Source organism: Callithrix jacchus, chromosome 4, assembly GCF_049354715.1.
Source record: "Callithrix jacchus isolate 240 chromosome 4, calJac240_pri, whole genome shotgun sequence".
In the NCBI taxonomy this organism is placed as follows: Eukaryota; Metazoa; Chordata; class Mammalia; order Primates; family Cebidae; genus Callithrix; species Callithrix jacchus.
This window is the reverse complement of record NC_133505.1, coordinates 98207572-98223078: the sequence shown is the minus strand read 5'-3', so window position 1 is coordinate 98223078 and position 15507 is coordinate 98207572. Positions and strand designations below refer to the sequence as shown.

The window sequence follows — 15507 nt, the reverse complement described above, 5'->3', positions numbered from 1 at the left end:
GAGAATGATATTTTCAGGGAGGTGAAGGTAACCTTCAGAGATGACAGTGAAGATTTAGGGAAGTTGCTTATCATAGAATATTCATTGCCTCTGGTGGAACCAGGATTTGACTGAAGAAGGGCATGTGGGAACTTTCTATGGTAATGGAAATGTTCTACAACTTGGTACACACAGCTATATGCATTTGTTAAAACTCATAGAAGTATAAACTTAAGATCTGTGCATTTCAGTATGTGTAAATTATACCTCAGAACTAGAAACCTGTGAGTTAGAAAAACAAAAGTGGTATTGTTTGCACATAGAGAAGGATGGTGAGAATAAGAAGCAATTCAAGGCAGCTGTCCACTGAGATGAGTGCAAAGCAGCTTTAATTCTCTGAGTAAACGGTTTCTACTTAGCATATTACAGACAGGATGTTGACAACCTTGACTGTAAAGAATCCATCACAGCCACTTGAAAAGGGAAGTTATAAAGAAGTCCTCTGTGGCAATGATAACTTGTCAATAAAATTTCCTCATGTGATCAAGTATATGAAGGCTCAGGTCACTGCCTGACCCTAAAGTTTCTCAATGGGAGGGTAGGGATACAATTATTCATGGATTTCTTGTGTTCCTGTTTGTCTAGGCCTTTTAAGTAATGGGCATCTTCGAATAGCAAACATATTTTTGGGAGCAATAGAATGTGTCTTCCTAAAAAGAGACATTTCAGTATAGTGAAGTATGAGTGTTTATCTTTATGAATCTACTGAAGTCTCTTTCCCTTCCCTGGAAACATTTTCTTACTTTCCAGGTTAATGAGTAATTTCTCTCCCTCTAGAGAAGAGAGTAAGCAGATTGCTAAAAGCCCATAAAAATTTAGTTTCGTAATTTGGGGGTTCCTCTCCTGTAATGCAACCCTGCTGCATGCCGAGGTAAACATCTTGCACTCGTAATGTTGCCCTAAGGGGACTGGGGTGTGGAAATAAGACGCCAAGATATTACTCTGACTACTGCTTTTGCTTTGATTAACAAACCATCTGTGTCCCTGGCCTAGGGTTTTGTGTTCTTCTATCAGTACATGCATATTAAAAAAAAAAAAAGGTAACTTGTTAGCTTGCAAGTGGAGTTGTGTCAGGTCCTCTACAATCTCAGAGCTAATACGGATATTTTACCATAATCATGTTAAAATTTCCAATGATGTACATTGGTTTCCTATATGAAGACTTTATTTCTAAATCAGAGGGCTGACACAATCCAGAAAAATTTGGAAGATACTTTCAGTCAACATATGTGGAACCTGTTAAAATTTAGAGTTATCTACTTTTAGGAGAGAAATATACAACTTTACAGCAGTCTTTACAATGTCCCCAAACTCCAAATACTCCTGTTACTTAGTAACTTCTGTTACTAAGCCTAGTTATTTTTCATCAGTCATCATTGTGACATTGCTCTCAAAGATCAGACTCAAGTAGAATACAATATCTAACTGTATTTTCCCATAGGAGAAAAAATGTCTCAGCATTTCCAGTAAAGCTCCTGGTCACACGCAAAAAAAAAAATAAATTAATTAATTAATTAATTAATCTGTATTTGAACTGAGGACGCTGATTTATACTACAGTCTCTTAAATCCTTATTTGGATTTTAAACATAGACATTCTTGATGTTTTGACAGGGACCCAGTTCTTACTTTTTCTGAAAGTGTGATATACAGATAAATTAACAATGGGCTTCTACCCATGTACCATTACTATCTTACTTTAAGTGAAAAAAAAAAAAAAAAAAGAGCATTTCTTTGTAGCTATTTGCAGGAAGAACAGATCTGAAGCCTGCTATCTTGCAATTTACCTACTGATACTACATCTTCCCAGGATTGTGAGGTCTCTTTTCACAGATATTTTTCTTGCCTGGCACTCTTGACTTCAAGGCCCAGCCCTCTTTGAGAGGAATTCCTTTACTGGGTGTACCACCCCTCCTATCCTGTACCAAAAAGCAGCAAATCAGTCCCTCACTATCACTCTTAGCCAGAGAAGCATGTAATTCCAGTGCATGGTGCCATATTGTCAATTTCTGGAACTTAACTCCTCTAGTCATAGGCTAAATACCACATGTTAGTTTCATGAATCTGCCTGCAGCAAAAACTTCTCCATAGGTTTAGGGGAGTAGGTAGATCATAAAGGAATACTTGAAAAATTTTATAAATGTAAGTATATTTTGAAATGTAGGTAAAGTTGACTGAAGTTCTGACAATAATATAACAACATTTATGCTTATATTATTAACAATTGAATATTGTCCATTGAGTCAATCATGCAATGCATTATTTATGCCATTACTTTATTTATGTCATAGACAACTTTAACAAATTAGCTGTTTGAATGCTAACGTGAGAGACAGAATTAGATAGTGTTTCTGCCACACCCTAGTACTAAACACATGCTAAGCAAGATACAGAACTTTGAATTAGATTTTGATCAATGACCTCATGCTAATTTTCATTCTGTTTGTTTTGCTAGTGGGAAACTAGTATGTGAAGTTTCAGCTCTCTTATGCATTTTGAGGGTATTTAAATAAAACAATGAGATAAATTTACAGAAAGAATTGCTTCATATTTTGTTTCTTAATGTCAATGTTCTATATGCCTAGAATTATTAGATATCTCCTAGAAAACTCTGATCTTTTGTGAAAGGATAAAGTGTGAGCACAATTTATTTCTAAGAACAAAACCATTGAATATCTTTTCTTTCCAAAGCAAAATAATCTTAAATTGCCTTAAATTTTAGGTGATATTATCTGGGCTAGAACACAAAGATAAAGAATGTCATTGTATCCTTTATATCATTAACCAACACATAGTTTGAGATTAATTAAATAAAAAATTCATAATACATAATAAGATAAGATAAAAATATCATTTTGTCTTGTTATATTTATACACATGCCTCAAACGTCTAGAAACATTCAACCTATCTTCAATAATAAATGTCACTGAGGTATTCAATTACATTTAAACCACCAAGATTGCCTAATGAAATATAGGGATTATTTTGCTCTTTTTTTTTTTTTTTAAACTCACTAGAGTGTCTGCAAGTTGGTAAATTGTTCCAAATTTACAAAAGTTGAATATTTTATCAGTACTGCAGAGAACCTAATTACCATGTTTATTAATATGCCTTTAGAAAAATTAATTCAGACTCTTCCAATCCCCCAAGGGAACCAGGGCATAAATCTCCTTGTCAGTAGGACTGTGGATTCCTCTCCTTTCAGTGGCAGGATAGTGGAAAGGGGCCCCTCCCTTCCAGTAACTGGCCTTGGTGTGACAGCCATGGTGTGGAAACAGACACCAGAGACACAGAGGAAAAAGTTAAGTGGGCTGAATATACTGACTTGTTAGCTCCTAAAAGTTGCTACTCTGTATGGCTGAATGCATGACATCCTTTTGAAGTTTCATTAGGACTCTAGAAACCAGTCTTCATGCTTCAGTGTTCTTTTGACCCACTACTTCTGAAGAGTCACACAGTTCAAAGCAGAATAGAACCAGTTCTCAGTATTTCTTTCCTAGCTTCTTTTTTTTTTTTTTTTTTTTAATGAAGCATATAGTAGTTTCAGGATTTTTCTCTACTCACCCACATTTTTCCCAGATGCCTTTATTTTGTAATAAGGGCAACACCTGGGAAGATGTATGTGGTACAAGATTGTCTTCTGAAATTTCTCTTCCTTCCTAAACCTCACTTGCTCCTATAAGGTGTAGTCTGCAAATTCAGCAGTCTATGTGTGATGATGCAAAGTACATGCCCTGTCGATAGCTTCCAGTGAGGGTACGGGTTCAGATAGAAAAATATCCTTCTCCTTCAAGTATTATTGAAAATTAATTTTATCAAACATTTCGATTGGCTCGTAAACTGAAACCAAACCAAATATCTACAGGCTAAATAGAGTCCACAAGGCTATTAACTTATGATCTCTTCTGGAAAAAGAGACAAAGCACACAAAAGATGATATTGCCTGATCTTTGTTATAACATAATCGAATCCAGAGTCATTTTTTGTAATGCATACTGAGAGGTATAAAGATTTCACATATGTTGGGGTTATATTTAGAATCATATTCCTTTATTTCTCCGAATGTAATTTGGCTTCCTATTTCTCCATTAGTCAAACCCTTAGTTCATCACCCCACTCTTAAGAGTTTGCTTTGCTCAGCCATGCGGAGTAGCTCTCGCCTGCACTTTGGCAGGCCTAGGAGGGCGAATCACGAAGTCAAGAGATGGAGACTAGCCTGGCTAACAGAGTGAAACCCCATCCCTACTAAAAATACAAAAAATTAGCCAGGCGTGATGGCATGCACCTGGAGTTCCAGCTACTCAGGAGGCTTAGGCAGGAGAATCGCTTGAACCCGGGAGGCAGAGGTGGCAGTGAGCTGAGATCATGCCACTGCACTCCCATCTGGGTGACAGAGCAAGACTGTCACCAAAAAAAAAAAAAAAAAAAAGTTTGTTTGTTCCTTTGCAAATTGATCAAGAAATCAAAGAATTAAAAAGATATTTTAAAAAAGAACTTGACCTTTCATTGCCAAGTGCAAAAAAAAAAAAAAAAATGTGGGTGTCTCTCCTCTGCCACTGCTATCAGTACTATTGATCCTCAGTGCCGGAAGGTCCCTGCCAGGAGGAGGAGGCAGAAGATCCAGTAAGTTGACACCTGTAAAACCTACTTCTGCCCCCACATCAGTGGTATGACTCATGATCCCCTGCTGTTTTATTTTCTTGCTTAGTTTTCATCCTATTTGGGAGGAATCTTGGCTGGTAAATTTGCTCTGCCCACCTGATTCATAGTAAAATCAATCAACACCGTCATATTAAGTCGAGGGAGTACACACTAACCTAATGCTGCTCCCTGCCCCTGCTTTCTTTCTTTAAGTTTTCATCCTTCTATTTGAAGTAGGGGGCAGATTAATTGCTCTATTGCTTAAGGAGACATTAAACCAGAAAGTGAAATGTCCATCTCCCCTATTTCCAGCTCCTTCAGTCTATTAGAATGATTCCCTCAAAAGACTCTTCAAACGACTCTGCGTGAAAAGAAACGTGCCTCTATCCTTCCTTACTCAGGGAGCAAAGGGAAAAGCCACAGTATTCTGCAACAGACTGACAGTTTCCAATTCAATAGATCCCTTCCACCCTTCCAATTCCAGTTGTTTGCTTATAGCTTATATAGTCTGGTTCAGAAGTAAATAAACAACTTGAGTGACGTTTGCAGGGGACAAGTTTTTTTTCTTTTTCTTTTTCTTTTTTTTTTTCAATCCTTAATCAAACTCAAAGGGAGTTATCTAGTTACTATTTGCTGTTATTCTCTACTTGCTTTTTTTTTTTTTTAAATAATAACCTAAGTTTCGAACAGCAGTTTCAAATTCTGGGATATTAGGAAAATTTTTGTTCAGATTTGCACATCTGTATGAAGTAGGACAAATCCCAAAGACAGAAAGGCTATGAGATTTGGGGGAAGATTCCAGAAATAATCTGAACACTGAGAGCTCATGAAGTGCCCTTTTGCTAGCATAACATGCAAAAAACATGGGCAGCACACCAATGTAGGAAGAGTAAAAACACTTTTATTATGTGTAAATGATTCTTGGAGGAGATAAATAAGGAAGGAGGAAGAGGGGAAAAGAGGAAGAAGAGAAAGAACCAAAAAAGAAGAGGAAGAAGAGGGAAAAATGTTCTTCTGACTTTCGGGATGAAACACAGAAGACAGCCAGGTGTCCTGACATTAAGCAGCAGAGCAAGAGGTCAGGTCCCCAGAAGAGAAAGAAACTATCACCTTTGGTGAGCTGAAGACACGACTTCCCTGCTCCTTCAGGGTAGGGCTCATAACCGCCTAGATTTCCTTAGGCATCAACAGACATCTGCTGATGAAAGCATGCTGGAGGAGAGACGTGACTGTGAGCACATTCTGTTCCCACGCCCTCTCTTTCCCCTTTGCCATCGTCCTTGGAGCACAGGTTTAAGAAGGAGGACAGTGATCAGTCCTTGGGAACTCAACAGACCTTGAATGTGACAACTCTTCCCTGTTCTCACTTCTAAGACTGTCTAGGACCCTGCAGAAGTAATCTGGAAGGCAGTGAAAGTGCTTGCGGCAGCAGTGATGGTGATGGTGAGGGATCAGTGTGGGATGCTTAAAGGAGGGAGATTTGAACTGAATCGCACGTGAGAGCCCACCATTGAATTCTACTCATAAAATACACAAAACTTGTAAGGAAAATTTATTTAACACTTTTTTAAGACGGTACAGGAGCACGTGGAAGCTCAAACATGCTTCTGAAGCTGCGTCATCATCTGGGGTAAATACCTGGGGTTCGTCATCTAAGAAAATTTAGGACATGGACACAGACAGAGAGTTTAGGAGTGGAGGCTTAATAAGCAGAAGAGAAAGAAAAGAAAGCAACTCGCTCTCTACTGAGAGAGAGGGGCTTCCAACGGCTGGCCACGAATTTGCTGGATTTTATAGGCAGGCTTAAGGAGGCGGTGTCTGATTTACTAGGTCCCACAGATTGGTTCTATCAGCTGTGACGTTCACCTAATGCGCAGGGAAGGCTGGCCACCCCACCCTAATCTTGTTATGCACATGGGCCTTTCCACTTGACCTGCACCATCTTGTCTGCTCCTTACTGACGTGTGGCTGGCAAAGAGAAGGGAAGATGGAGCCGCTGTTTTGAACATGCCTAGTCCCAGGTGGCCTTGTCCTGACGGCATTCACCCGTGCAAGCTTCCAGCCTGCTTGTCTGTGTCTGCAGCTCGATTCTGCAACCTGCTCCTAGTTAGAAAATGATTTGGGGGCTGCTAGTCATTAAAAAGAAAACCTTACCAAGGACTTCCGTACCCTCACTATCTGCTTAAGTAATTTCTTCATAACTCCTATGTCATTTCCGCATCTGTTTGGACCTCATACATTAAAGTTCCCATTGTGCAAATACAGTACCTGATTTGTGACTGTAGTTCATACCTCATGCAGTGAGAATCCTGTGAGAAAAATCTCTCTTTTCTATGTAGCAATTCTCAGATGCATTCCCTTCAACCCTGGCCCAATCACAATGCTCCCGGATGAAGGAGTCCTGAATTTAAGTAGACAGGAGTTTTTAGTCATCCCTAGATGTAGAGCAATAAGGAAGCAGGAAAGCTCATTCCTCTTTTTCTTCCTCCTCCTTCTCCTCCTGCTCTTCCTTCTTCTTCTTCTTTTTTCTTTCTTTCTTTTATTGTTTTTTTTTTCATTCTGATTTGTTGCACATTTATCTAAGTATGAAGATCCCGTTCAGTTTTCCCAGTTCTTGTTCTTTTCACTAGCGCCAGATTTCTATCTTGAAGCGACATTGCAGAAATGGTGGAGCAGATCATTCAGGAGCAAACTGACAGCTGAAGGCGTGTGTGGCATAGGACGTGGATGGGAGATACAGCACTGGTTTGAGGTGGAAAGGAGGACCCAGAGAAAGGTTGAGGTGTCATTGGCTGACTGCGAAGGCCACTGAGCCATACCCCAGTGATCTGTGAGGCTCAGTCGTACGTAAAGTTGCTCAATTCAAAGTAAATACAGTGGATCACTGCTGAGACAGTCGTAGAGCTGAAATGATTCCAATAGAGTGTGAAATATAACCATCCCAGGGGACTGCAGCAAGGAGAACGTCAAAGGGTGCCAAGGCTGTAGGGAAGGCTGACTCAAAAGGCTTTCCCGTGTTGTTAACGGCTGTGAACTTGTTGATGGAAGATTAAGAATGCAAATGCACAGGGAGAAGGGACATACTGATATCCTATAACAACCTTTGAATTAATGTTACTTTATATTATGAAGAAAAAAATGTTATATTTGAAATTGAAATTTCCTTTCAGGGGAGCCTTGCAAAGGAAATCTCTATGTCATTAATGTAATTGAAGGCCTTTTCATTTTAGCTGAGAACCTACATAGCTATTGAATATGCAAAATAAGGCCTTGGAGCTGAGTTTGGGAATAGCAAACAGAAGGAGCTGAACACTCTGCTTAGTGTAGTGAGAGGAATTAGCGTTCCTGGAAGCAAAACTAGGGTGAAAAGGGGAAGAGCAACAAAGAGAGACTAGCCTACAAGGCCTGAGTGCCTTGGGAGCAGAGAGGCAGAATGAGGGGGCAAGAGGTTGGGGATGAAGACTTGTGTGGCATAGGACATGGACAGGAGATAGAGCACTGGTTTGAGGTGGAAAGGAGGACTAGGGAAAGGTTGAGGTGTCACTGGCTGACTGTAAAGGCCACTGAGCTGTACCCCAGTGATCTGGGAGGCTCAGTCTTAGGTAAAGTTGCTCAATTCAAAGTAAATATGGAAAAATGACCCATGTGGCTCAGCAAATTTAGCAGAAGCTGGAATTAGAGCCCTATACAAAAAAACTCTGGACTTTTCCTATGTTGTCTAACAACCTTGGTCTGACCTAACCTCCATATTATAGTCAGGAGGCTTCCAAATAATTAAGCATGTCAAAATAATTAAGAGACCAGAATGTCTTTCCCAGATTTCAGGTATTTTGGGGAATGTTAAGTGGCAGAAAGAACATATGTGATTATCTCAAAATAAGGTAGGAAACAAATTATAGGAAAGCTTTAAGCAAGAACAAACTAATCAAGGTATTTATTTATCCAGGTATTCCTTTAAACTGTGAATCCTCTAAGAGATTGTATTTTATTCAGTTTCATTACTTCAGTGACTGTTACAGTGCACATAATAAATGTTCAATAAATGTTTGTTAAATTAAGAAATTAATAAAAGGAGAGAGAAAGAAAAGCAGGAAATGGAGCAAATATCAGATTGTCATTGGTTAGGAGTAACCTAAGAACACAGCAAATATGCTCATTGCAACTCAGTGTCTTTCCTATGGCTCTTTCATCTGGAACATGGTCTTTTTCAGCATGTGCTTACACACAGTCTCACAACCACACAGCCTGGTTCCCTTACCTGCTACAAGCTTATCTGCCACTATCACTTTACTTAAAAGTGAAACTCTCTCCTAAACTCATTCTGACTTTTCCTGTTTTATTTTGCTGCATGGCTTGCACACCATCTAGTCCATTATATATTTTATGCAGATTTGTTTTTTGCCACCAGACTTTGATTTGTAAGCTCCAGGAAGGCAGGAACTCCTATCTTTTGCTTGGGTATATATCCCCAGTAATGAAAGAGGGCCTGGTCCATAGTAGGTACTTTTGTAGGAGTGTATGAATGAATGAATGAATGAATGAATGGAGGTTTATATATGAGTCATGAAACTTGTCTTTTGAGAAACAGAAATAATTTTTTCCAGCTGGACTAAAAGAGGCATGCACACTGAAGAAGTTTTAAAAAGAGAAACACTCATTACCAGATATGAATTAAAGCCTGTCTGCTTTTATGTATTCAAAACCCCAACCAACACAGAACAGTAGTCAGAAGCTGGACCTAATTTCAAGAGAGGAAATTAGAAGCTTATTTTCTGTCTTTGCATGGCTTTTGAGTGTGTCTTCTGATACAAGCCAAATGCTGTCCGTCAGCCTGTTACAGTGTGTGCTCTTATGTACTGCCACACTTTTCATTGCTATCCCCCTGAGTTAAACTGCTCTGTTCTGCTGCCTTGCTGTCTAGGGCTTGAGATAAAAATGTTCCATTGCTGCTGCCATGCTGCCTGTCTCCTGTGTTTAAATGCGTCCATATCATCATGGTGTTTGCATCTGACTACATCTTGGCAGCTTCCAAATAAGACATAGAAAAACCAAGCCACCGCTGTGATGATGACTAATCATTTTGCAGAACAGCGCGAGTCAGACAAAGGTAAAGCTCTAATGGCTCTCCGTTTTCTTTCTGCGACATACCACCACAGCACGAAGAGAGGACTGATTACTAGCAAGTACCATCGTGGACACAGCTGTAACTGATCAACAGATGCAGCCTTATTATAATATGCATTCCACAAGCATATGGAATTGGATGAAATTAAACTAAAAAATAAATACATTGAGCCCTTCATCAAATGAGAGGTGTGTGGAAGCCAAAAAGCCTCCCTGTTCTTTGTTTTCTACCTTTCCAAACTGTAACAGATGTTGTGAATTCTATAAAATTAGAAAAAAATGCAAATGTCCACTAAATCCTGATGGGGATTAATGCAAAACTGCAGGAACATTGAAATTCAAAATGTCCAGCAAAGTGGTGTTTGTTAACATCATCCACATATGCTTTCTTTGGTCTTCAGGGTGCTCTTTGATGTAACACCAAGTGGATCTACAAAGGATGTGGGGAAGTATGCCTGATCCTCTTATTCATTGAAAAGGAAAGGGCAGCACGAGGTAAATGTTGGTTGCCATTAGCTTGTAAGCTTTGTCCCAGGAAAAGTTTAGGGCAGCATGAATTATCATAGAATGTGCCCTTTATTGGATTATCTATTGCTACAGTTTTTCTAAAATACCCTCCAACCTGTGTGGCTACCTTTCCCTTTGTAATATTTTGAAATTCAATTGCATTTAGGACATTTTCTCAACTTTTCTACCATATCTTTTTTTTCTGTATGCCTTCCTAAAGTTTATAAAGTTAGAGGACAAAAATAAAAAGTTGTCATGAGAGGCCATTTTTCAATATTTGTTGTGAGTGGAATTATTTATAATACAGAACCCATCTTATCTTAAAACATAAACATTTAGGGCATGTACCTTGACTAGAATATTTGAATAATGTTCTGTACTTGACAATGTTCAATAAATATTATCACTCAGAAAATAAAAGCAGCAAAATTTGGGTGGTACAGTTTTAATGTTTAAATTTAGAAGAAAATATCGAAGGCCGGAAATCATCTAATATCTGCTTCCCTATCAATGAGAACCAATGTAAACTAAATATTGCAATCCTGTTATAAAAATTTGATTCCCTTTACTGACTATTGAGGGAATACATTATGACAAGCAATCTTAATTTAAAAAGTCAAAATTTGAAAACAGTGGTAATACCAATTTCACATCGCATTTGAAGGATAAATGGCAGACCCTGTAGATGAATTTGTGCTTAGAAAAACTATTTTTGCGTGTTTCCTTTTCTAAACAACGTACCCTTATCATTTAAAAACAGAAGTCCAATCTAATCTTGCAGTCCTGCCTTTCCAGTGCCCTCTACTGGGCACTACAGTTGAAAAATATGTGTATCTCTATTCCTTGAGTTTTGCCTCTGATTTTATTTCTAAATCATAGACTAAAGGGGAGGGCTGAAAGAAATTTGAGAATTCCATCCCTGCTTTCTACTAGGGTCATAACCAAGCCACCTGAGAGATATGAAATCTTTTGTGTTTTTCAAGATTGTTAAGAAAAGTTATTCAAACCTATTTTGTTTGGTATTTTCACCCAACTGGCCTATACCTTAGCTGCCTTAGTGAGTGTTTAGGTTGACTTAAATTACTGCACCTGCCACAAATGCCTTCAGGGTGCTGTAATATATAACACTGCCTTTTATTCTTTAAACACACAAAAAATGGCTTTCATTCCTGGCTGATGGAATTTATCAGTGCAACATAAAAATTGCAAGTGTGTTCATCTCTGTTTCTTTGCTAGCCATAGGATTGGGTGCATGTGCACAATGAAGATGATAGTATTCCTATCTGTTTTAAATATTGTTTCTTAGTAAATATCTATACAAGAATACATTCATGAGCAAGTAATTCTGGAGGTTTTCTAATGAAATTTATTTTGCTTTATTTTAGTGTAAAGGACAAACTATCCTTTATGATTAAACTAGAATTCAGTATAAAATATCCATCAATATTTAGCATTTTTGCATAATATTTGTTATGCTTGGGTGTGCAATTTGTTATGGCTCGGATGTGCAATTGATCTCCAAAACAATACTGAGCAAGGCTTAAAACAAAATAAGGCAAAAGTCCTGCATAGAGAGACTCTACTAACTTTTTCTCTTCTTGTATTTTTCCCTCCTTTGGTTATCAGTCCAATTTTTTAATTGAAAAATTATAGAGAATCCCATTTAATACACGTAAGAGCTGTTTGGGCTGAGGTTTTACTCCCTGAATGTTAAGCACATATGAATATTTGCAATATATAAGAGCATGGCACACCTATTATTTCCTTTCTGTTTTGGAAATTTACTCAGGCTATTCAGTTGTCCCTTCTCTACGGTCACATAATGGAGCCATTATTATCTTCAGCCACCTTCCAGTGGGTTAGTAGTATAACCTTCCTGATGGATAGAACATGTTTCTATTTTTTGAAGTTACTTGCATATTTCTTACAGTTGCATCTAATCAACTGCAGCATTGATTAATTTTAAAACAAAGTGCCCCAGCACTCATTATAAAATATCAGTATACAGTAGCTAAAATAGTCTTAAAGAGGCCAATAATAATTATTCCATATTTCTGTAGTCATATTTTGATTAAAAGTGTGAGAATATTTGTATATATTATAAATACTATTTTTTTGTGTAGCTATTTTTGACAAATATTTTATTGCAAAATGAAAATAACCCAGAAAAAAAAGTACAAGGACTTTTCTTTTAACTTAAAAAAAAAAATCAAACCTTTTTCAATGCTAACAGAAGACTGACACGCTTATCATATCTTTCAGAATCTCTTGAAGTGTAAATTTTGTCAGAGTGCCAAACATAGAAAGTTAATCTCAACCAAATCTTCAAATGGACAAAACATTCTCTTAGAGTCAATGGGGACTGAACCAGCTGCCAGTGGATATGTGGGCAGAGAGAAGTTGAGTGCCTAATTCTGGGGGCATTCAGTTTCTATGCTTCAAGGTAGCATAGTCTCAACATAAGATTCTGCATTAGAGCTTTGAATATATGATAAGGGAAAAAAATAACCTGTTCAATTTCCAAAATCATTCTAGCTCACAATATTGCTGACCATCTAGTCATATTCATAGATTTTGTGATCATATATTGGAATATATATTAAGCTGCAACCTTTGTCACCCAACTACTGGGCCCAGAATTTTAATTTTTAGCATTTTTGTTGCATTAGACTACCAACCACTGTTTACCAAATGCATGTGGAACTAAAAACAGCTGATGAAAGCTTTGTAGTATAATGGAAAAGGTGTTGGATTAGAAATCAAGAGAGCTTTTTTTTTCTATTGCTGTCACTGCATATTTCAGTGGCCTTGGAGCAAGCTGTATTGTTTTATTTTTTTAAATAAACACTTTTTACAAATATTGACTTCTGCAGGGCACGGTGGCTCATGCCTGTAATCCCAACACTTTGGAAGGCTGAGGCGGGCAGATCACCTGAGACTAAGAGTTTGAAACCAGCCTGACCAACATGGTGAAACCCCAGCTCTACTGAAAATACAAAAATTAGCTGGGCATGATGGGGGGCATCTGTAATCCCAGCTACTTGGGAGGCTGAGGCAGGAGAATTGCTTGAAACCATGAAGTAGAGGTTGCAGTGAACCCAGCTGGCACCACCGCACTCCAGCCTGGGTGACAGAGGGACTCTGTCTCAAAATAAAAACAAACAACAACAACAACAAAGAAACCAACTGACTTCTTTTTAAATCTATCATAATTATTGGTTGAACTAAGAGGATTATATCTTCTGCAGCTATAAATTTTTTATACCAAAACACTTTATCAACATCTCTGTCTAGAAATCTAACAAATGTCAGTGATAACACACTGACATGTTCAAAAACAAAGTTTTGACTTTCCTCTACACTCTTCTCAGTCTTCTTAATTTCAGAAAAGGGCAGTTATTTAGGTCCCAAATCCTGAATTTTTTTTCAATCCCTCTATTCTTTATATCCCACACCCAATTAATCAGCAAAAACTGTTGGCTCGGCCTTCAAAATGATGTAAATACCGGCCACTTCTCTTTGTCTCCAATGTTTATGCTTTAGTCCATCTATCATCTTTAAATTTTACTATTTCCATAGTATACTAGTATGGTTGAATTGCATTCTTCCAAAAAGATACATGGAAGCCCCAATCCCTAGAATCTCAGAAGGTGATCTTATTTAGAAATTGTGTCTTTGCAGATGTAGTCAAATTAGGATAAGGTCATCAGGGTGGGCTCTAATCCAACATGACTGGTGTCCTTAAAAATGGAAAATTTCAGTGCAGAGACAGATGAGCACACAGAGAGAATGCCATGAGAAGATGTAATTAGAGATCAGAGTGATGCATCTATGCCTAAAATTGTCTGAAAACCACCAGAAAGCAAGGGAAGAGGCATAGAACAGAATCCCCCTCAGAGCCCTCAGAAACAACCGACTCTGCCAACACCGTATTCTCAGACATCTAGCCTCCAGGAGTTTGGGGCAATAAATTTCTGTTGTTTAAGCTGCTCAGGCTGTGGTACTTTGTTACAGAATTCCTAGAAAACTAGTGCATATATTAAGTAGTCTTTTGCTTTCAAGTCCTCCACTGCGGCCTATTCCCCGCGCAGCAGCTAGAAACAAACATATATATTTGTTTAAATATATTAATAGGAACAACAACGACTGCATCCTCTCCTTTCCATTCTCTCAGTGGGAAAGAAGAACTATCATTAGTAGCAAATGGCGGTTGAAGCAACACCAAGAGCTGGCTTCACATTTAGGAGAGAATCCTGCATCTTCTCCTCCTCATGGTTTCTTGTGCTCTACACATTCAGCGAAACTTCTCTAGTGACAAACGATAGAAATTATCCCTGAAAGTATAGTCTTTAGAAAAAAGGATTTTTTAAAGTATCAGTAAAATCATTTTGCTCCTTTATTAAAAATCATCCCATAGTTCCCCAAGTGATCCTGATCTATTCTTTCTGCCATTTCTCCTCTGATCTTACTTGCTGCTACTGTCCCCAAAATTCAGTCTTCTCCAATCACAGTTCCTGGCATATAAGTGCCTAATTAGTATTTGTGAACTGATAGAATAATTAAATTTTAAATCAGAAAAACTACTTTTGAAGTTTTTTTTTTTTAAGATTACAAATGGAGAGGATAAGACCAAGTGCATAAGGGTTGATTAAACCAGAATGACCTTGCAACATTTCATTCATTCAGTCAACACACTTTGTTAATACCTGCTGTTAGCTGAGTGCTATCCTAGGCACTGGAGTTTCAAATGTGGAGAGGCCATAGCTCCTATACATCTGGCATAGATGAAGGGGTAGCTACAATGCATGAAGGTAAATCTTACAATAGAGGTGAGAACAAAGTTTCTGTGGTATCACAAATAAGGCAGTTACTTCTGTCCAAAGCAGTTATAGGAGGTTTCATAAAAAAGGAGACAGTTAAGCAAGGCAATCTTACAAGTTTGGTGGTGGTGGTAGGAGTGTTAATGAATAGGTGACATATAGGAAGGTGAACATTTCAAGGTGCTGACATAGCATGTGCAAACACATTGCAGAATCATGCATCTAGACAAGGTACCATGGGTTAGGCAGTTTCCCTAAAGCTGTGTATCCCTGGCTCACTACTTCACTGCTTAGCAGCCAACCGGCTGCAGAATCCTGTAGAAACACTGGAATCTCCGATCTTAACAGTAAGAACTCATAGGCGCCCTCTGCATTT

At 38.2% G+C, this 15507-nt stretch overlaps 1 non-coding gene across 1 annotated transcript; it reads right to left on the bottom strand.

Moving 5' to 3' along the window:
• Nucleotides 1-14447: 14447 nt before the first annotated feature.
• Nucleotides 14448-14661, bottom strand: LOC118153177 (small nucleolar RNA U3). Its single transcript, XR_004742451.3, has one exon. It is a non-coding gene; the product is annotated as a small nucleolar RNA U3 (small nucleolar RNA).
• Nucleotides 14662-15507: the final 846 nt, after the last annotated feature.